The sequence below is a fragment of the Desmodus rotundus genome, chromosome 3 (assembly GCF_022682495.2).
Source record: "Desmodus rotundus isolate HL8 chromosome 3, HLdesRot8A.1, whole genome shotgun sequence".
Taxonomy (NCBI): Eukaryota; Metazoa; Chordata; class Mammalia; order Chiroptera; family Phyllostomidae; genus Desmodus; species Desmodus rotundus.
Genome location: NC_071389.1, coordinates 98714633 through 98732043, shown reverse-complemented (window position 1 = coordinate 98732043; position 17411 = coordinate 98714633). Strand labels below are relative to the sequence as shown.

Sequence of the window (17411 nt, the reverse complement as noted above, 5' to 3'; positions counted from 1 at the left end):
CAGAAATGAATTAACTAAATTAAAACATTCATTTATATCTGGTGTGTCTTTTAATCACCAGAGGGAGGTTAGCATTAATTCTTAGAACTCTAAATGGTAACATGAACATTTTTCCACCTGGATGGCTGGATGTCACTAGCCCAATACATGAAGTTTCCCTGTGATAACCCACACCCAATTGTGCTAGGAAAGAGGAGATTATAGGACATGTCTGAGTGGCAAAAGCTTTTTATATTTTAATAATTCAGTTCTGAAATCCCCTTTCAGAACTCTGCATTGGCTTGTGGAAGTATCAATTAAGAATTTATTATAGATGCATCCCTTACATTAACCCAGAGGAATGCTATGTGCAGAGAACTTCAGTGGCTTCCCCAACACCACGTGACCAAAGAAAATTGGAACCCGAGTTAGAGTCCATTTTTCCCAGTCCATTCTCTGCATTTTCTGATGCAGCCCACGTGGGAGCAGTCTACTTTTATCCCAAAATCTAGTGGCCTCATAAGCACACTCTGTCATTTCTTTCTCTCCAGCCAGTCTACACATTGTTTTCTGGTACATACCTGTACGGAAAGGGGCTCACATACAGCTTGGGTTGGGAGAGTGGGAGTGGGAGTAGTTCTGTGGTCAGATTTGTATAGTACAGAGAAAGATTGTGCTAGCAACTCAAAGCCCAGCAGCTTCTGTCAGCCATCCCAGGGAACAAGCAGGTTAGTATTCTGTATTCCTGGAATCCTGGCAGTTAAAGTCAACTGGGCTTCTTTTCCAACATCACTTTGTCTGTGATACATTATTTCTGCTTCTTGGCTGCCTGCCTAACTTTTATACATTATGTTTCTTTTCTTTACTCTTCTTTGTGTAAGGTCAAGAAATGCTTGGTCTCAATGCTTGGTCCCCAGTTTTTGCCTTGACCCCAAAACTCTCAGCTAATTCAGTTCTTAGTCCTTAGGTAAACCAAAGCTTATCCCTGGTACCAATTTATTTTTTAACATTGTTCTGCATTTCAGCTATGTCTGGGGCCGTGACAGTCCTGACCTTTTCTGACCTTGGCATAAAAGCTGTTGAGTGAAATGTCATTTGAGATCCTGTCTCTGGCTTTGTTTGAGGTTGCTGGAGTTTTTCAGTAGACATCTATCAGGTACCTGCTGTGTACCAGACCAGTGCTAGGATGTGAAATCTGTGAAGTGGAGCACATCTGGGCACTCTTCCCTGCTCAGAAAACAAAGCCATAGCCTATAATGTGCTACTATCTTTGTAAAAGTTAATACTTGGTCAGGTAAATTCATAGAAAAACTAAAAAATAAATGTCCAAGTTAGTAAATAGGACTAAACTGCAAGTAAACCGTGCTGTGTAACTGTGGTTTGATCAGCTTGGAGGAATCTCCAGATGTGTGTTTCTCAGAGTCTGAAAGAAATTTTCACCATAAGTCCGTCTACCCTTCATAGCCCTCAGCTTACTCTTTGAGATAAATAGAAATAAAGACATCTATAAAAAACGAGTATACACACATGTGAAAAAGAGATTAAAATAGAATATACACAAACGTATTAAAGAGGGGTAGTTGGACTATGAATGAAGGATTATGTTGCTTTCTAAATATTTTAATTTTAGCCTGCCAACAAATAGGTCCTCCTGTTTGCTTTGGTTATCCCTGTATTTTGGCCATTTTCTACCACTTCTACAGCATGAGACATTTAGTGCAATTAAATGTTTTTCACATACTGTTTCCCCAAAAGTCCAATAACAGTGCCCATTTGGGAAGTTGTTTGGGACTACAATTTTTTGAGGTCTAACACCATTTACTGTAATCCCTGGGAGATGAAGAATTTGATAAAAACAAAAAAACTGTGTTTGAGTTGGTTGGCTGTTTAAGTTTCAGTATTTTCTTGTAGAAACTCCAAGGTTTAAGGGTTACAGTTTCCCAGTCTAGACCGGAAAAATCTATTTAGCACCTATATATGTGAAAACACAGACCTAAGAAAACCATAGAGCTTTTAAAAATACATGTAAAAGGAATGTGTTAGCCCAAGTGGGGAAAAAAAAAAACAGGAACATGTAGGCTTTCCCTGTGGCCTGGCAGACAGGGACTTGCCTTCACTTCTGCAAACCCTACCTTCCTTCTGCTTCCTGCTGTAGTCATGTTGCTCTGTAATCTAGGAGAGCCTGGAAATGGGGTGCGGGCTAGGATGAGGAGCAGAGTAGGTATGACTGACATAGGAGCAGAACTGGGAGGACCCAGCAAGCCAGTCACATAGATGAGGGGGAGGAAAGAAGCTGTGTGTGTGTTTTGGGGCCGGATTGTGTCTCTTCCATATCCCCTCCTCCCCACCAGCTCACCCATGGGGTCAGGAGGCTCCTCCCTTCCTTTCTTCCTTCTATACTCTCCTTTCTTACACTAAATAGTTAATGTGAGACCTTCCCTGCCTTAGATGAGGTGGAGACTCTGGCCTGCTGATTAGACAGTGGCACATATGTGGTAGTTAGGAAGCTTTCCAGTTGATGGCTGGTGGGGGCAGTGACCTGTCATGCTTTCTTGGGCCCTTAGTGAGTGAGGGAGGAGACCTGTGGAAGCAGGAAACGTCATCTAGTTGGAATTTCCTTCTAGTGCTGGAGGTTCCTCCAGACCACTCTGGACCAGATAGCGGGTTCACTGTCTGCTTGCTTGACTCCAGTGAGAGGAATCAGGGAGCATACCTCATGGAGAGGCATCCAGTTTCCATTGTTGTCCATCTGTGGTTGACAGGAAATTCTTTATATTGAAACCAAAAATGCCTTCTGGCATATTCATCTCTCTTTACTAGTTCTGTCTTCTATTAGCCATGTAAAATTATCTTATATTTTTTTATTCTCATGTTCTGGTTACTTGAAAAGAGAAGTCAGACAAAACTTGGTTCCGTGAGGAACTCAACATTTACACCTTTGATCTGAGATGATAAAGCCTTGATAAAGTACAAGTGATTATAGACCCCAAACCTTACCTTATTTTATTTTAGCAATTTTTTTTTCAGTAGAAAAATATTGGAATGTCCAGGAGAGAATACTATATAGTAATGGGTTTTTCCCTATTTTCAGAAAGAATATAAAGAATAATAGTTCTCATTTAAAATGATGTGACTTTTAGTTGTTTTATTTTAAATTTTGAGTGTATTAATGTGGCTCAAGTTCTTACTTGATTAATTTTGGCAGTATTTAAGTCTTGGTCTCAGGAAGACTCAGTATTTTCCCAGTTTAGACCAGTTTTGCCAAAGGTTTTTACTCATAGAAAGCTGTGGATTTTGGTTTCAAGTTTCTCTTAATCAGAAAATTATTTGGAATATTATTTTGATACTAATGCTGTTACTGATTGAACTATGGCACATTGGAGACTTTCCTTCCATTGCCCTCTTTGACATCTTTAAGAAGCTGAGGCGGGCCTCCTCACCCCTGCACTATCTGCATGGCCACCTCCCCAGTCCTTATCCCACAGTGACTTCCAGATAGTAGCCAAATTGTCCTCAGAGAGCACAGGGTAAGAAGTTTGCCCATGTTTTCAGGACTAGAAATGAGGCTAAGAAGTGTATTTCTGAATTTGCATGAGCTCCTGTTTTCCACTTCAACATTCCACAAACTTAGAATGGAAAATTTATCTAACTGAAATGGTATTTCCTCTTAGACACTATTATTAGGAAAATAAGTCACTGTGCTTATAACTCCCCTGTTTGGCAATGTTTCCCCTTGGCTGAAATATTTCTCTCAGTTCTCAAGTGCCAGTAGTAGTTTTCAGTATATAAATGTTATATAACATACTATGTGCATTCACAGATGGAATCCAGACTAAATTCTAGTATAATCAAGGCAGAGCCTTATAAGTGAACAAGTAAGGTTAACATCCAAGCATGCATTTGGAAACTTATTCACAGTACCTTTTGGTCATGGAAACTGATACTTTATAGACTATACTTTTCTTAAAGAAATAATTTTTTTCGTAGAAGTATAAATAGCATCTCAATAAAGAACTTGCTGGCTGCTTTTCCTTTTATATCAGTTTTGTCCTTCATCAGTTTTTCAATGCATCTAGCAACCTAGCTGCTGTCTTAAAAAGCAAAAACTCCTAACTCTTCATTTTCCTGCTGTTTCTATAGTGCCTTAAGACTTGTGCTTATAAAAGTAATCTCTTTTGGCCCAAATCTCAGATCAGGTATCAAATACTCTTTTTTAATATTTTTAAATAAGCAGTAGTTGGTTGTAATAGAAAACTGCAGTCCCGTCATCTGCCCACCACTATACAATATTGCTAAATATTGAAAACAAACAACATAAAAAGATACTTTCATATATATGTGCACTTTTGATTTATTTTTATTTCTTTTTAAAAGTGATTCTCAGTAGGATTAAGTTTAAAAAGTACTTTATTTTCAGAGACATATAGAACCCTACAGTTTCTTTGTGATTTAATTCTACACATGTGGCCACAGTTCATGGCTGTCACACATCCGATAGATGAACAAGAAAGAATGCTTTACTCTATTCAAATTAGGAAGGAGTAGAATATCAAATACATTGCTTAATTTTTTAAATCTAAGATTTAATAAAAATTTTACTTTGAGATGAGACAAAGGAAATATTTGTTTTAAACTCAGACTTTATGGATTTTATGAAAAGAAGTTCCTAATTTTTTACATTGAATAGAGAGCTAGTTAAACTGTTGCTGGACATTATTCTTTCTTGGCATTATTTGGCTTCTATTTTAACTGTACAGTGCCATTTCATTACAGAAGAATAAGAAAGACATTTATCAAGGGAAAATATGAATATTCAAATGTAAGTAAAATGACATTTGAATATATATTTAAAAATATATTAGAAAATAATCAGTTTTACATTTCAAAAGAATTATTTACTGTTTTATTTAATGTATTTGTGATATTCTCATACTTCTTTATCATTAGTTTTTAAGGTAATATTATTTTCCTTAAAGAAGATACAGACGTTTACTTAAATGATTTGTAGAGTCAGCCATGTGAACATTGTTGGTGAAGCATAATGACAGGCTTTTATCAGCTGTAAAAACAGGCACAATTATATTGAAAATAAATTCATTATATATAAAACATAAAAAGCTGGAGTAACTTTAGATTGATATGTAATTAAGTACTGATTTTTTAAGAAATTATACAGATCAACTTTAAACTTTTATCATATAACTTACAAGCATTTATGTTAACAATACTAATGTCTCCTTGGTATTAACTATAAAATAATTGTATACTGGCACATGAAAAAAATACATGAAAACATACCTTGTAAGAAGAGAGTAAGCCCTCTTGAAAGTAGAATTTTCCACCATGTACTGCTTATCTGTAATGTAAATGTTCTCAGGTACTTTTTAAGAAGAAAAGACAAGGTGTTACATTTAAAAGAAAAGGACCCTTCAGCAGAGCCTTATGTGGCTGCACCCTGGGTGACACTGGAATAAGCTGCTTCCACAGATTAGCCCATGTTAGTACTGAGAAGCAAGATTAAAACTTGTTACTGCTCATGTGTTTTTCATCACTGTTTGTATTGTAGCCAAGACTTCTAGCTAAACTCTAGACGTCTACTGGAAGATTCTGAAGAAAAAAAGTGTTTAATAATACATGGCAACTGGCCTTTGAAAATACAGTGATAGTCATTCAAGAAATACCTGATTTGAAAAAACACTTTATGAAATTCTTAAATGAATGAATACTTGTAAATTTTAAAATTATTCACCTTATATAGACCAACAAAATACTTATCATCCTTGGTAAAGTATATGGACATTATTGAAGTATAAACCAAACTCCAGAAGTATCAGAGACAGGAGCCATGCTGTTGTTTTCTTCTGGTGACTGAAGCTATTACATAAAGCATGCTTCTCAATATTTTCTTTAAAATCTTTTAGACCTGCTCTAAACATGGCAGGGGAGCTGCTGACCAGACCCTGTGTAATGCCCCAGGTCTCAGCCTATATGCTATGATACAGGCATAGACACCTGGATGCAGATGACACCTGCTTGGACTTTCCCTTTTCAAGAGAATTTCAGCTATGACCTCACAGTTTTTACGGAGGACTTGGGAGTAGAAAGACACCATTCTCTGAGAAGAAAGTCATTGTTAACATACCCTTTCCCACTTACTCCTGAGAGAATGCCCAATTCCTACATCAAATAAGACATCATCCTTCAAGAGAGGACATTTTCCTAAGTCTGGTGAGAAAGACTGACTAGTGCTAGGTGATGCCAGTGGCTCTCCTGATCTTCAGATGTTGGGGCCAGCCTCTTTGCAGAGTGCATTTCCAGTCAACAGGGTTTATTCTTTCCTGCTGTAAAGATTCTGACTCCTTTCCCTCCTCCCAGAGAAATGGCAGCCACAACTACGAGAGAGTACTGTGCCTCAAATGGGTGGGCAGCCAGCCCCCACCTAAATAAAGTACCCTTCCTTGGAACTCGAGGTAGACAGTTTTCTACACTGGGCCTGAGAAGCTTCAGGCCTGCAGCACCTGAAGGGTGGCAGTCGTCCTGTTTGGTTAGAATGCTCACATTCTCGTTTATTCCGTTATGTTTAGTTCAAATCAAGGTACATGTGTTACCTTGATAAACTGGGACATCTTGAAAATTGAACTGAATTTTATTAACCTGAGTTTCATCAGAGCAGCAGCTGTAAATGGAAAGCCCTTGGGAAAAATCGCATTTGTCCTGCCCAATGTTTTCTTTCATTTTTTAACTTTTAATTGAAGTATATATTACAAAAATATGAACACACCTTTACAAAAACCACAAGTGAGGTTTTTCTAAAGGTGTGTTCATATGATGTGGCAAATGAGATTTTTCCATCACTTTAGAAAAACCTTACTTCTTGTGTTACAGCCTCTTTCTTCTCTGCTTACTTGTGAGCCCTGAGCTTGTCTTCCTCTAGTATCAATTAATTTTCACAAACTAAACACTGAGCAAGAAATCCCTGCACTTCCTGAGCCCTCCGCATAATCACTGTCTCCAGAGGGGACCCTGCCTGACCTCAATCACCATAGCCTATTTTCTGAACTTCACATAAATGGATCATTCTTACAGTACATTCTCTTTTGTGTCTGGCTTTCTGCATTCAACCTTATGTTTTTGAGATCCATCTCAGTCCTTGTGGTTAACAAGAATTTATTCATTTTCATTATTGTATGGTATTCTGTTAATAAATATGCCACAGATTATATATTTTACACATAGTCAACTAGGTTCATTCCCATTTGTAGCACAGCTATGAACATTCGAACATTCTTTATTGTCTGATGCTCATGTATGAATTTTTGTTAGGTGCAATTGCTGTATTTAAAAATTATGCTGTTAATATTGGAAATTTAGTTTTACTATATCAAATAATATTGCTAGGAATCATGAATAAGCAACACATTACTACATGATAAACAAGAAAATAAATTATAAAACTGAAAAAGTAATATTCTCTGTACTACCATTTTATGAACAGAGACATGGATTGCTATAAAAGGAACTTCAAGATGAATTTCTTGCATGGCTTGATATATTCCAACTATGTAAAGATAAGAATAAATTGCTTAAGCCAAGCTCACATATAATTTCTAAGTCCCTTTCCTGACTACCTCCTACTTTAGAAATGAAGTGGTTCAAACCCAAACAAGTGAGAACAGAAAATACCTTAGAAATCATCTTGTTCAAATTAGGAATCTCATGAGTAAGGATTAAGAGTGATTGTGGCCACACTGATGCCTTTCTGAGCTCAGGTACCACTCAGGTGATCCAGTTTTGTGGTGTCCAGCAGCCAGTATCTGGTGCCTCACCTCCTTTTCTGCCCTCACCTTCTAAGTACATTGGAATGGATTATGTAATGGTCTCATCTAGTAGTAGCTACAAGGAATCTGTTGGTCCATTCTTTCAGTGAATTGTGTTAAGTGCTTTGGAGCAAAGCAAGGTTGGGGGATGGGCGTGATTGTCATTAGAGAAGCCCTGAGGGATGCGTGGGAGAGTGCCTTGCAAAGAAATACCTAGTATAAGAATGCCCTAGATCATTGAGTCCTAGGATATAAATGATGTATGTTGAGTATACATAACATAAAGGTTGTATATAATAGGCATTCACAAGACTTCTGAAAAGAATGGATGGTTTTGATTTCATGGTTTTGAATGTTCAGGTGTATGTTATGACCCTTAGGCAGTATTTAGCCTGCAGGTGTGTTTTCTTTGGAGCGTATGGTATTTTTTAAAAAGCAGGAAATTTTATATCAAATCCAAATTCACGGAATATCTTTAAAAATCAATCTGACAAAGTCAGCTCTTAATTCCTGTGCAGTTCCAGCAATTGGCTGAGCTCACAGCAACCTCCTTCAAATTGCCTTCTGGTCCCTGGTTTTCAGCTTCCTCTCCCTTCTCTACCCCATATGCTATTGAGGACTTGATTCTGTGACCTGCGGGCTGAGGGAGATTTCTCTCTGAAAATAAAGTTATGCCCTAAATTGTCATTTAAAATGAATTAAGTTTATGAATAACAAAGGACTTAACACAGTTTAGTTTATAATATTGTGTGGGTGTCAAATATTTGTAAATAATGTCTCAAAAGTCAATTTGTTTTGAAGAATAGGTACAAGTAATGGTTTTGTTTTAAATCAATTTCCCAGTGCTTTTGACTGAAAAGACTTGAAAACAGAGAATGCATCTAACTTCCAGATGTGCATTTTTAGGGACCATTTCCTACGAGAGGTACCACGTAAGGGCCAGGAAAGTATGAGGTGTGCCTGAAACATCTCATACCAACAGGCATGAAAGTGTACAGAAATTACTGTGGACGTGTGAACAGAACATAGAAACCAATGTGAAGGTAGTTTGAGCATCTTAGAAAGAATAAAGATGGGAATGGATTGTATAATGGATCAAATGAAAAATCTTTTCTATATAGTAACAGAGGTAAGAGTGTCAAAAGAGTCAGAGCTTCTTCTGTAGAAGAATGCCAACTAATGAGTACAGAAGGAATCTTAGAGTTAAAAGAGCAGTACTGTGAAACCTCCAATATAGTGATTGATTTAGGCAGGGATAATGGAAGATAAAACTGCTAAGTAAAAGATTATTGGAAGGCACAATGTTCACACAGATTCAAAATCTTACCTTGCAGCCCTGGCCGGTGTAGCTCACTTGGTTGGAGTATCATCCTGTATACCAAAAGGCTGCTAGTTCAATCGCCAGTGAGGACACATACCTAGGTTGTGGCAACTGATCTATGTATCTTTCTCTCACATCAATGTTTCTCTGTCTCTCTCTACACACCCAACCCCCACCCCTCTTCCTCTCTCTCAAATCAATAAATATGTTCTTGGGTAAGAGTTTTTAAAAAAGGGATTCATAGAGAAGATTCATAGGGAAATGATGTGTTATACTATATGCAACTTACCTTCCAATGGAACTGTTCTCTGCAAATACAGTCTAACCTTGGTTCTCGAACATCTTGATTCTCGAACAATTTGATTCTCAACCAAGTTGTTCACAGAAGAAATGTCTTCATTGTCTAACAAAACTTTGAGTCTAAATTCTCTCTACCCCTCAACCCTGTCATGCTGATATCTTTATGATCGGTTACATGTCTCTCAGGCAACAAACAAATGAGATTTGGTTTTCGAAGAAATTCCTCCTCGAACAGTTTTCTGGAACAAATTAAATTTGAGAACCAAGGTTCCACTGTAGATATGTGTGTGTATAGATAGATAGATAGATAGGTAGATATGGACATAGAAAGAGATTAAATGGATGTGAAAAATATTAATTGGTGAATGTAGATGAAGAGTATATAGATGTTCGTTGCATTCTTTTAAATTTTCTATGGTCTTAAAAGTGTTTCTAAATAAATGGGGGAATAAATGCTAAGTGAGGGAAACAAGGCCATTTGCCTTAATTTTAACTCTTTGATTTATCCTTAATTCTAGTTAAATATTTACATGTAAAATTTGTTTTCAGTTAATTAAGGAGTTACCCAGAAGGCATTCTTAACCTAGGTTACATGAGTCCGTAAAGGATTTTATATGAATCTTTTGATACATGCAAAGTGTTTTTATGTGTGTTTTTTTCTGTATAGAATGTTCATCATAGTTTTCATCATATCTTCAAAGGGGTTTATCCTTCAAATAGTTAATAACTATTGCCCTATAATAATTTTACAATTTATAGTGCATTTTGTATTCTGAGTATCACAAACTAGTTAAATTTGCATATCAGACAGTGCATGTATAAATTTGGTAATTGTGAACATAGTCTCAACTTACTCAAAACAAATGAACGTTCATCAGATTCTAACTTACAAAAAGTTTTGCTTCTATCAGCTCATAGTTTAATGTGAGTTTATTTGACCACAGAGATTCTGTTACTTAGGAACACACAGTGACATTTTAATAATATGATGTATTTCTTTCTTTTTTCTTTTTTCCTATTAATTACTTTATTGTTGTTCAGTTACAGTTGTTGCATTTTCTCCCCACCCCTCCACTCCAGCCAAACCCACTTCCCTCCCTTGCCCGAACCCTCCCCCTTGGTTTTTTATCCATGTGTCCTTCTTAGTAGTTCCTGAAAACCCTTTCCTCATTGTCCCCATCCCGTCCCCTCTAGCTATTGTTAGATTGTTCTTAATTTCAATGTCTCTGGTTATATTTTGTTTGCTTTTTTCTTTTGTTGATTATGTTCCAGTTAAAGGTGAGATCATATGGTATTTGTCCCTCACCGCCTGGCTTATTTCACTTAGCATAATGCTCTCCAGTTCCATCTGTGCTGTCATAAAGGGTGTAAGCTCCTTCTTTCTCTCTGCTGCGTAGAATTCCACTGTGTAAATGTACCATGGTTTTTTGATCCACTCATTTGCTGATGGGCACTTAGGTTGCTTCCAGTACTTGGCTATTGTAAATTGTGCTGCTATGAACATTGGGGTGCCTAGGTTCTTTTGGATGGGTGTTTCAGGGCTCTTAGGGTATAATCCCAGCAGTGTAATTGCTGAGTCAAAAGGCAGTTCCATTTTTAGTTTTCTGAGGAAATTCCATACTGTTTTCCACAGTGGCCGCACCAGTCTGCATTCCCACCAACAGTGCACTAGGGTTCCCTTTTCTCCACATGCTCTGCAACACCTGTTTGTTGATTTGTTTAAGATGGCCATTCTGACTGGTGTGAGGTGGTATCTCATTGTGGTTATAATTTGCATCTCTGATGGCTCGTGATGCTGAGCATCTTTTCATATGTCTTTGGGCCCTCTGTATGTCTTCCTTGGAGAAGTGTCTCTTCAAGTCTTTTGCCCATTTTCAAATTGGGTTGTTGGTCTTCCTGGAGTGGAGTCGTGTGAGTTCTTCATATATTTTGGAGATCAGGCCCTTGTCTAAGGTATCACTGGCAAATATGTTTTCCCATATAGTTGGTTCTCTGTTCATTTTAATGCTGTTTTCTTTAGCCACGCAGAAGCTTTTTAATTTGATGAGGTCCCATTTGTTTATTCTTTTCTTTATGTCCCTTGCTTTAGGGGACATATCTGTGAAGATATTGGTGCATGGAATATCTGAGATTTTCCTGCCAATGTTCTCCTATAGGACTTATATGGTGTCACGACATATTTAAGTCTTTTATCCACATTGAATTTATTTTTGTGTATGGTGTCAGTTGGTGATCGAGTTGCATTTTTGTGCACATAGCTGTCCAGCTGTCCCAACACCAGTTGTTGAAGATGCTATTTTTGATCCAATTTATGATCCTGTCTTTTTTGTCAAATATTAATTGACCTTAGAGACTTAGGTTTATTTCTGGGCTCTCTGTTCTGTTCCATTGGTCTCTGTGACTGTTGTTATGCCAGTACCAGGCCGTTTTGATTACATTGGCCTTGTAATACAGTTTAATATCAGGTATTGGGATCCCTCCTGCTCTGTTCTTCTGTCTCAAAATAGCTGCAGGTATTCGGGGTTGTTTATGGTTCCATATAAATTTCTGAAATGTTTGTTCTATACCTGTGAAATATGTCATAGGTTCTTTAATATGTATTGCATTGAATCTATAGATCGCTTTGGGTAGTATGGCCATTTTGATGATGTTAATTCTTCCAATCCATCAGCACAGCACATGCTTCCATTTGTTTGTGTCTTCCTTAATTTCTCTCTTCAGTGTTATGTAGTTTTCTGAGTACAGGTCTTTTACCTCCTTGGTTAGGTTTATTCCTAGGTACTTTATTTTTCTTGTTGCTATATCAAATGGGATTTTTATTTCCCCTGATTTCTGTTTCTGATGTTTCATTGTAGGTGTACAAGAATGCCTTTGATTTCTGCGTGTTGACTTTGAATCCCGCTGTTTTGCCAAATTCATTTATTAGGTCAAGTAGTTCTTTTGGTGGAATCTATAGGATTTTCTATGTACACTATCATGTCATCTGCAAACAGTGACAGTTTCATTTCCTCCTTTCCAATTTGGATGCCTTTTATTGCTTTTTCTTGTCTGATTGCTGTGGCTAGGATAGGAGTGGTGAAAGTGGGCATCCTTGTCTTGTTCCTGATCTCAGTGGGAAGGCTCTTAAGTTTTTGTCCATTGAGTATGATGTTGGCTGTAGGTTTCTCATATATGGCCTTTATTATGTGGAGGAATGCTCCCTCTATTCTCACTTTCCTGAGTGTTTTTCTTTTTAAATATATTTATCAATTATGCTATTATAGTTTTCCCATTTCCCCCCCTTCACTCCACTCCATCCTGCCCATGCCCTCCCTCCCACATTCCTCCCCTATAGTTCATGTCCATGGGTCATACATATAAGTTCTTTGGCTTCTACATTTCCTACACTATCCTTACCCTACCCCTGTCTATTTTCCACCTATCATTTATGCTACTTCTTCTCTGTACCTTTCCCCCCTCTCTCCCCCTCTCAATCCCCTATGGATAACCCTCCATGTGATCTCCATTTCTGTGGTTCTGTTCCTGTTCTAGTTGTTTGCTTAGTTTGCTTTTGTTTTTGTTTTAGGTGTGGTTGTTAATAACTGTGAGTTTGCTGTCATTTTTACGGTTCCTATTTTTTATCTTGTTTTTCTTAGGTAAATCCTTCCTATAAAAAGGGCTTGGTGATGATGAACTCCTTTAACTTGACCTTATCTGAGAAGCACTTTATCTGCTCTTCCATTCTAAATGATAGCAGTTGCTGGATACAGTAATCTTGGATGTAGGTCCTTGCCTTTTATGACTTGGAATACATCTCGCCAGCCCCTTCTTGCCGGTAAGGTCTCTTTTGGGAAACCAGCTGACAGTCTTATGGGAACCCCTTTGTAGGTAACTGTGTCCTTTTCTCTTGCTGCTTCTAAGATTCTCTCCTTGTGTTTAATCTTGGGTAATGTAATTACGATGTGCCTTTGTGTGTTCCTCCTTGGGTCCAGCTTCTTTGGGACTCTGAGCTTCCTGGAAGTCTATTTCCTTTGCCAGATTGGGGAAGTTCTCCTTCATTATTTGTTCAAATATGTTTTCAATTTTTTGTTCTTTCTCTTCTCCTTCTGGCACCCCTATAATTCAGATGTTGGAACGTTTATAGATGTCCTGGAGGTTCCTAAGCCTCTCCTCATTTTTTTGAATTTTTGTTTCTTCATTCTGTTCGGGTTGGTTGCTTCTTTCTTCCTTCTGGTCCACACCATGGATTTGAGTCCCAGTTTCCTTCCCATCACTATTGCTTCCCTGTACATATTCCTGTTTCTCTTAGCATAGCCTTCATGTTTTTATCTAATTTGCGACCAAATTCAACCAATTCTGTGAGCTTCCTGATTACCAGTGTTTTGAACTGTGCATCTGATAGGTTGACTATCTCTTTATTTCTTAATTGTATTTTTTCTGGAGCTTTGATCTGTTCTTTCATTTGGGCCATTTTTTTTTTTTTTTGTCTTGGTGCGCCTGTTATGTAAATGGGCGGAGCCTTAGGTGTTCACCAGGGCAGGGTAATGCTCGTTGCTGCACTGTGACGCTGTACGTGGGGGAGGGGCCGAGGGGGAGCAATGGGCCTTGCTCCACTCTCTGCCGGATTTCAGTCCCTCCGTCGGCTACCCACAATCAAATTGGGCCCCTCTGGTGCTGGTTCCCTAGTGGGTGGGCTTGTGCACGCTCTCGGCCCCTGTGGGTCTCTCCAACGAACCGTCCTGTGAGGCTGGGAGTTTCTCCCGCTACCGCCTCCCCATGAGTGTTTTCAATCAGAGGTTCAAGGCTTTATTTCCCCACGCTGTAGCCCTGGGTTAGGTAGTCTGCTTTGCTCCCCCTGTGGTTCCTCCCTGTCTATCTATGCGGGAATGTTGGGCCGCAGGGTCTGCCAGCCCCCCCTCTTGTGGGGTCTGCTAGCTGCAGCCTAGCTTGCCCCGTTCCACAATCCGCCACCATTGCTGGCACCACCAGCCACCGCCTTGGCATGAATCCTCTCTACCCGGCTGCCTGTCTCTGCCCGTCCTGCTCATCTGGATGAATGTTTCTTCTTTATCTCCTTGGTTGTCGGACTTCCATACAGTTCCATTTTCTGTCAGTTCTGGTTGTTGTTTGCTTTTAAGTTGTTGTTGTTCTTTTCGTTGTCCGAGGAGGCACAGTGTGTGTACCTAGACCTCTATCTTGGTGGGAAGTTTTTGCTGAGTGTTTTCATCATAAATGGGTGTTGTACCTTATCAAATGCTTTTTCCACATTTATTTATATGATCATGTGGCTTTTGTCTTTCGTTTTGTTTATGTGTTGTATTATGTTTATTGATTTGCCAATATTGTGCCATCCTTGCATCCCTGGGATGAATCCCACTTGATCATGTCGTATGATCTTTGTAACGTATTGATGGATAAGGTGTGCCAATATTTTGTTGAGGATTTTAGCATCTATGTTCATTAGCGATATTGGTCTGAAGTTTTCTTTCTTTGTAATAACATATTTCTTTTTCAAACTAATACATATTGATTGCAATAACATGTCATTTTTAATACAAATTACTTTCCCTTGTGTGGACTCACATTTTTCACATTTTGTGCAAAGGAAAAAGTATTCTAGAATGTAAGTTTTTATTTTATTCATGTTCGTGTCGAAAATGAAACAACTGCAAAACAGAAATAGTCATGCTTTTATTTGTTAGTTGTGTGATCACTAAGATCTGTTTACCAAGTCAGAAATATTCACTTCTCTGCAATAATTGTGTGACAGAACAAATCTCAGCATGGTTTTTTTGTTCCTGCTTTGCATGGTGAAGAAGACACATGAGTAATATGTTAAAATATGCTGAACTGTTGTTTAAGATACTTTGGATTCAATGTGTACTAACAAGTAAGTACAGTATTTATGGTACATTGTAATTTTTCTGAAAAAAAATTAAATGCCTGTAGATCTGTTGGATTAGTTTCAGTCACAGGGACAGTAATGAAATAATTAAACTCTTCAGGAAAATCATCTGCCCAGACCATGCTGCACCTGGCCACAGAACAAGAAAGCCAAGGCTCACTCTATCCCTGTATATTCCCATGGGTTATCTCCGAAGTAGCAATTTCTCTGCAGAGCAGGTTTATTGATCAAATACTCTTCTAGTTTAGCTGGCTATCTTTTTTTCTTAATGTTTTAAAAATCTTCATCTGAGGATATAGTTTTACTGATTTTAGGGATGGAGGGAAGAAGGTAAATGAAAGAGAGGCAGAGAGAGAAAGAAGAGAAACATAGATCAGTTGCCTCCCATGTGTGCCCCAACTGGGGATGGAACATGCAGACTAGGTATGCGCCCTGACTGTCAATCAAACACTCAATCTTTTGGTGTACAGGACGACACTCCAATCAACTGAGCCACCTGACCAGGTTTATCTGGCTACCTTAAATACAGTTTTTAACTTGTTTTAGGTCTTGAAAGTAATCACATTTACTATAAGTCAGATTCATTTTTCTTTCTAATAATCAGGGTTTTTTTTTTAAATGCGCTTCTAAATTACTTCTATGTCCATGACAGGAAGTAGTTCAGACTCTGTGTCCTACTTTCACTTTGCATTTATGGAGCCCCTGCTGGAGCACATTTTACTCTGGTTCACGCTGCTCTGTGTGATGGGTCACTTGGGAAGCGCTTAGGATTGCTGCTGACATGGCAGCAGTATCCCAGTGGAGCCTGGCCCTCTACAGAGAATATTTGGTGACCTCTTTCTTAGTGTGAATGGCCCACTCATTTTCCCACTGTATTTCACAATTTAAGAAATCAGGTTACTTGAGTAATTAATATCTGCCATAATAAGAGGCCTGGCAACCTTGAGCAAGGCATTGCACCTTCCTGCCTGCTGGTTTCCCAGCACCTGTCAATGACGAAATAGACACTCACTTTATCTGACATTCACTCTGTGCCTAGCACTGTCATGGACATCACCTCATTTAACCTTCCCAGCAACCTTGGGAGATACGTGTTGTTCCCCCAGTTCAATGGATGACTAACTGGAAATCAGAGTCTATCGACCTTGACCAAGGCCACAGCTAGTAAGGATTTTGGTTCAGAACCACAATACTCACTCTTCTTTAGAGGTTGCCAGAAACTTCTGATGCTTTTCATGGATACTTTTTTTAAAAATATATATATTTATTGATTATGCTATTACAGTTGTCCCATTCCCCCCCCACACTCCACTCCATCCTGCCCACCCCCTCCCTCCCACATTCCCCCCGTATAGTTCATGTCCATGGGTCATACTTATAAGTTCTTTGGCTTCTACATTTCCTACACTATCCTTACCCTACCCCTGTCTATTTTCCACCTATCATTTATGCTATTTATTCTCTGTACCTTTCCCCCCTCTCTCCCCCTCTCAATCCCCTATGGATAACCCTCCACGTGATCTCCATTTCTGTGGTTCTGTTCCTGTTCTAGTTGTTTGCTTAGTTTTCTTCTGTTTTGGTTTTAAGTGTGGTTGTTAATAACTGTGGGTTTGCTGTCATTTTTACTGTTCCTATGTTTGATCTTCTTTTCCTTAGGTAACTCCCTTTAACATTTCATATAATAAGGGCTTGGTGATGATGAACTTCTTTAACTTGACCTTCTCTGAGAAGCACTTTATTTTCCCTTCCATTTTAAATGATGGCTTTGCTGGATACAGTAATCTTGGATGTAGGTCCTTGCGTTTAATCTTGGGTAATGTAATGATGATGTGCCTTGGTGTGTTCCTCCTTGGGTCCAGCTTCTTTGGGACTCTCTGAGCTTCCTGGACTTCCTGGAAGTCTATTTCCTTTGCCAGATTAGGGAAGTTCTCCTTCATTATTTGTTCAAATAAGTTTTCAATTTTTTGTTCTTCCTCTTCTTCTGGCACCCCTATAATTCGGATGTTGGAACGTTTCAAGATGTCCTAGAGGTTCCTAAGCCTCTCCTCGTTTTTCCGAATTCTTGTTTCTTCATTCTTTTCTGGTTGGATGTTTCTTTCTTCTTTCTGGT

The 17411-nt window shown here is 38.5% G+C and overlaps 2 protein-coding genes across 5 annotated transcripts in view; one reads left to right on the top strand and one right to left on the bottom strand.

The window, feature by feature from the left end:
* The window catches only part of ASPN (asporin), a 35544-nt gene extending 30128 nt beyond the window's left edge, over window positions 1–5416 (bottom strand). For all 3 annotated transcript variants that reach the window (XM_024580768.3, XM_045188168.3, XM_045188169.2), the window contains exon 1: window positions 5278–5416. The gene's annotated coding sequence lies outside the window, so the exon portion shown is untranslated. The remainder of the gene's footprint in view (window positions 1–5277) is intronic.
* The window catches only part of CENPP (centromere protein P), a 306566-nt gene that overhangs the window by 159645 nt on the left and 129510 nt on the right, over window positions 1–17411 (top strand). The gene's annotated exons all lie outside the window — the stretch shown is intronic.